Source organism: Hydra vulgaris, chromosome 09 (genome assembly GCF_038396675.1).
Source record: "Hydra vulgaris chromosome 09, alternate assembly HydraT2T_AEP".
Lineage (NCBI taxonomy): Eukaryota > Metazoa > Cnidaria > Hydrozoa > Anthoathecata > Hydridae > Hydra > Hydra vulgaris.
In genome coordinates this window covers 57,192,036-57,198,342 of record NC_088928.1, presented here as the reverse complement: position 1 = coordinate 57,198,342, position 6,307 = coordinate 57,192,036, and positions in this window count along the sequence as shown.

Below are 6,307 nucleotides of genomic sequence, written 5' to 3'. Positions count from 1 at the left end.
GAAAAGTCAACTCATCAAAATTTTTAATTTACAAAGCCACCAAGAAAAGCTTCAAATGTTTTAAGTAAATTCCGCTTTCAGAAAATCAAATCTTTTAAGTAATTCCCGCTTTTAGAAAAATGTGGGATTTTTTTTTTTTTAATTCATTTATTTAGCCGACAGATTTTTAATTTCGTAGAAAAATATTGTAAATTATAAAAGTTATGATCATGCAAAATTTACACCCCCCTCATTTTGGAGTGTTCGGAAAATTTGCATGGTCATAACTTTTGACATTTATAATATTTTTCTACGAAATTTACAATCTGTCAATAAATTTAAGTTAGGGAGGGGGGGGGGGATTAAGCATTTAAAGCTTTTTTGTTCCCAGGCCTCCTCCATCCCAAATTTTTATTATTCAAAAATAATAAAAGATCAAATTCGAAGAAGATTACTTTACCCCCCCCCCCCTCTCTTTTTCTCATTTAAGACAAAGAGTAAATCTTATTTATCGTTATTAAAATCTATAAATGCTGTAAATCTTTATAACTACTTTTTTATAATACAATTGACTATATATATAATTAAAGATTTTAGACCTTTCCAGACAAATAAAGTATGGATTAGGAGATAAGTTTTAAAGAGAGTATTTTTATAGATAGTTTAAAAAATAATTCTGTTTGTTCATTATTTAAAAGTAATAGTTTTAGTTTTTGTTTAAACTGTTCAAGAGTTGTAAATATTTTAATATTATTACTAATTAACTAATTCCATGCATTAGGTCCTCTAATAGTTATTGAGAACTTGGTGGACTCATGTATAGTTTTGGGTTGATTAAAGTTGATTCTTAAATATTTACTCATGTATTTGTGTTGAATTTTATTAAGTAATGGTTTAAAGATATTTGGTACATTATATTTTATACATAAAAATTAGAATATGATATATATTTATTTAGTACAAATTTAATATTTCTAGATTGTTAATTTGCATGGTCATAACTTTTGACATTTATAATATTTTTCTACGAAATTTACAATCTGTCAATAAATTTAAGTTAGGGAGGGGGGGGGGGGATTAAGCATTTAAAGCTTTTTTGTTCCCAGGCCTGGTCCTGAATGTGAGAGGCAGTGTGCATTTGATAATAACCTAATTGCATGTTTTTGTTTTCTAAATAGCTTTTATGTCTTTGTTTTATTGGTGCTGCACCATGCTATGTTTGCATAATTAAGATAGAATGAATAAATGAGTAATATATGAATTTTAAACATGATTGATCCAAATATGGTTTTGCTTTATAGAGCAATCTGATATTTTTAGAAATTTTAATCATATTTAGGTGGTCTTTCCAGTTTATATTTACATCTGGAACTAAACCTAAATGTTTCATTAAACATTATTTTTACGATATATTCTCCAAAAATAAGTTTTAGAAGTGCAAGAGGGATTTTATCTTTTTTATGGAGGCGATAAAAAATAGTATACTTGGTTTTACTTAAAAGAATTGAAAGTTTATTCATATTTAACCATTCGGTTAGTTTTAGAAGTTCAATGTTGACCGTTATAAATAATGTTGTAATATCACTATGAGAATAAAATAAATTTGTGTCGTTACCAAATAAGATATAATCTAGAATATTAGAGGCTTTGCTTAAATCATTAATATGAATTAAAAATAAAAGTGGTCCTAATATAGATCCTTGAGGAAAGCCGCAAGTTATTGTAATATTGTTATTTTTTTTATTGCCAAATGAAATATATGGTTTTCTATTAGTTAAGTAGCTTTTAAACCAAGCTATGTTTATATTTTTGATTCCGAAGTTTTCAAATTTTTGAAAACGCCTTTTTTTATTGCCTTACTAAGATCTAAAAATACCTAAAGTGAACTTGTTTTTGTCAAAAAAGTGATAATAATCTGAATGAGATGAACAATTGCATGATCAGTAGAGTGCCCTGTTTTGAAGCCAAATTGTTTTTTATAAAGAATATTATTTTTTTCTAAAAATGAGTATAGTTTGTTATACGTAATTTGTTCTGGTATTTTCGAGAAGCAAGTAGGAAAGGAAATAGGTTTATAGTTAAAGATATTAGAATCATCTCCAGATTTAAAAACTAGTATTATCTTTGCAATTTTAAGTTTTTTTGGAAAGATTCCTTGTTTAAACGAAAAGATCAAATATATGCAAAAAAAATTTTTTAATCATAAAAAAAAATCGTTTAATTATAACATTACTGCTAACATTATCAAATCCTTGTGCTTTGAAACTAAGCTTTAAAAACTAAGGTATAAAAATATAGAGTTCACTTTGAATCACTTTGCAAGTGATTCAAAGTGAACTCTATATTTTTTATACCTTAATTCATTTTCATAAGTTCTTGGAAGGGAGCCAATAAACTTCTACTTCTGGTTAGTATTTAAATTCTGAATGACGTCCTATATGGACGACCCCAAAAAGATGTTTTGAATATTATTATTTTTTGTAATAAATTTTGAAAAGTGTTTCCATAGAAACGGTCCACAGTATTGGATTTGGTAAGAACTTAGTTTTAAATTAGTTTTTGGTATAATAAGTTTTTAATTGAAAGTTTAGTAGGATACTTATGCGAGATATCACTTAAGTAAGATTGAAATACAATAGGAGAAAGCCCATGTTTGGTTTTATTTAGCCCACATTTATCATAATGTTTTTTGAATATCCAAATAAAACTGTTATAAGCGATAACTTTGGTTTGAATTTGTAAGATTTTGTCCCAGTTTTTAGAAAATAGAGAATCATCAAAAAAATCCATAGAAATTTCATTATATATTGGTTTTGTAATTTTTGAGGGGTGTGTTTAACACCTTTATGTGCAAATATAAATTATAAAATAATCCGGTATATCGGATATTATTATTCAAGTTTTTATTTTATTTTTTGTGTGTTCATTAAATATTATTGATCAATTGAGGTTGCGCTATTCCTTGTAATTCGTGTTGGTTTATTTATTGTTATAGTGAATCCATTTTGAAATATGATATTCACAAAATTGTTAACATTTTTATTTGTCGTAATCAAGAGCATTATAATTAAAATCACCCACAAAAAAGATACGTTTGCCAAATAAAATTTTGCTTTTAATTTTTAATTTTAAGAGTGTATAATAATTAATTTTAAGATTGTTTTCCAAAAAATTTGTTATAGATCTTACTTTATTTAGATTACTTTAGTAGTATTTACTATTTATGTGCATAGACATATTTTTTGCGTATATATATGTATATATATATATGTATATATATATATATATATATGTATATATATATACATATATATATATGCAAAAAAAAAACCGCACTCAAATTTTTAATAAAAAAAATAACTAAAAATGTCATAAACTCATTTAATAAAAGTAATACAGGACAATTTTTAAAGAAATGTATATAATATTATTGTACATTACATGTAATGAAAAGAAATTAGGATTTGTATAGTATTTTTCAAGTTTTAGCTGTATTAGAATTTAATGGGCCATTCTTTGTTTCTTATGACTTCTTCGTATCTAGTAGGCATACTATCTACAAGTCTTTTCAATAAGTCATTTGGTAAAGCATTCCAACGAGCAAGAAGAATTTGGAACAGTTCATCTTAATTTGTTGATGGTCTTGCAATTTTCTATCCAATATAGACCATAGATTTTATATTGGATTCAAATGATGAGACTGTGTTGGCCAAACATAACTGGTATCAATTTCGATTCCAGATACCTTTTATTCAACCGTGCCGTATGTTTGGGATTGTTATCTTGTTGAAATATGTAGTCATTATTAGAGAAAAATTCTTCTATACTAGGTCCAAGTTGATAAACTATGGTTTTGTGATACAAATCCTGGTCCATGGTATCCTCCACCCAGTAAAGTTTTCCAACTTTGTGTGCACTAAAAACAAACCCAAATATTAATCTTTTTATCATGTTTAATGGTTGTCTTGCATGTTTGGGGGTTAAACTTTTCCCCAATTAATTTCCAGCAAGGAGATCGATCATTAGATAAAAAAAAGGAGACTCATAGCTCCATATAACTTTAGCCCATTGCTCACATGTCCAATCTTTGCGCTCAATGCACCACTTTAATCTTTTTTTTGCAATTGATTTCACTAGCAAAGGTTTTTTTTATTTGCTTTCTAACAAAAACTTTCCCTGATGCTTTTATTTGACGAGATATTGTCCATTTTGAGATATTAGTAAGGTTCAAATGTGATTTTACGATCTTTTTTGACGGCATTAAGAATATAGTAATCTTCCTTTTTAGATGTTTTAGGCTTTCTCCAAAATACAACAAACCTTTCAGCTGTACCAGTGTGCTTATATTTTTCACCAATTTACTAATAGTTGAGTTTTGTAATTTAAAACATTTTCCAATGCTTCTGTGAGACGCTCCTTGGTCAGCAACTTCAATAATTCGTCCATTTTCTATATCTATTAGTTGTTTTCTATAATTAGATGTGTTTGTATTAATCAGTTTTTTAAAGATTTTATTTGAATAAATATTAGTGTATATATATATATATACATATATATAAACATATTTTTCTGTCTAAGAATTTTTACTACCACATCCAACTTTTTTAGTTTTGCTTCCTTATACATTATATATTTCAAATTAAGAAAAGATGTTAGTGTGGCTTTTTTTGCACCCCATTGAGTGTATATATATATATATATATATATATATATATATATATATATATATATATATATATATATATATATATATATATATATATATTTATATATATATATATATATATATATATATATATATATATATATATATATATATATATATAAATATATATATATATAATATATATATATATATATATATATATATATATATATATATATATATATATATATATATATATATATATATATATATAGATATATATATATATAAAAGATACATATATTTATATATATATATATATACTACTGTGATCAAAAAGTAAGGTGAATTTTTTTATAAAATGAAAAATCTTTATTTATTCTTCCAAATCTGTATCGTCTCCCTCAAAATAATCCCCCCCGGCCCCAATGCACTTTTGCCAACGTTTTTTCCAGTCTTCGAAGCATGCCGAAAAGTCCTCGGTAGGGATAGCCTTCAATGCGCGTGCCGATTCACGTTGGATCTCTTCAATGGACTCAAAACGATTTCCCCGGAGTGGTCTCTTGAGCTTTGGGAACAGCCAGAAGTCACACGGTGCTAAGTCGGGCGAATACGGTGGTTGCGGAGCAACATGGGTAGAGTTTTTGGCGAAAAACTCACGAAGAACCAGTGCTGTGTGCGAAGGCGCATTATCGTGGTGCAAAATCCAAGAGTTATTGGCCCATAAATCCGGTCTCTTTTTGCGAATAGCTTCACGCAAACGTCGCATAACGCTTAAATAATATTCCTTGTTGACAGTTTGGCCAGTTGGAAGGAATTCGTAGTGCACGACACCACAATAAACAAAGAAAACAGTCAACATGACCTTGATTTTTGAGCGACTTTGATGTGGTTGCTTCGGTCTCGGCTCGCCTTTTTCACGGTATTCACTCGATTGGTCGGTTGTTTCAGGGTCGTATGCGTAGACCCAAGTCTCATCGCCAGTAATAATTTGTTTGTAGACGTCTTGATAGTCAGAAAGCATTGCTTCACACGTTTTAACGCGACGCTCTTTTTCGATGTCGATGGTCGTCCGGAGCATTCCAAGTCATCAACACGATCTCGGCCTTCTTTGAAGTCTTTGTACCACTTGTAAACATTTTTTTGAGACATAGTCTCTTCACCGAAGGCCTTTTGCAACATTCGATACGTTTCAGCAGCAGAAATATCATTCCGCAAACAAAATTTAATAGCACTTCTTTGCTCAACAAAATTAGACATCGTGAAAATCGCCGAATGCACTTTTGGTAATTCAGAAACAAGCGTAAACAAAAAAAAAATAATTATGAGTTTGACATGTAATTTGGCGCAAATATTAATGACATTCCTACCAACTAAAAAATAAAAAAGATTGGACGATTCGAATAATGCGGGAAGTTTAAATTAAAAATTCACCTTACTTTTTGATCACAGTAGTATATATATATATATATATATATATATATATATATATATATATATATATATATATATATATATATATATATATATATATATATATATATATATATATATATATATATGTATATTATTAATGTACATACATATATATATATATAAATATACATGTATATATATAAATATATGTATATATGTGTGTGTTTTTACGGCCCTTAAAATTGCTTAGATTGAATTCGATTCGCG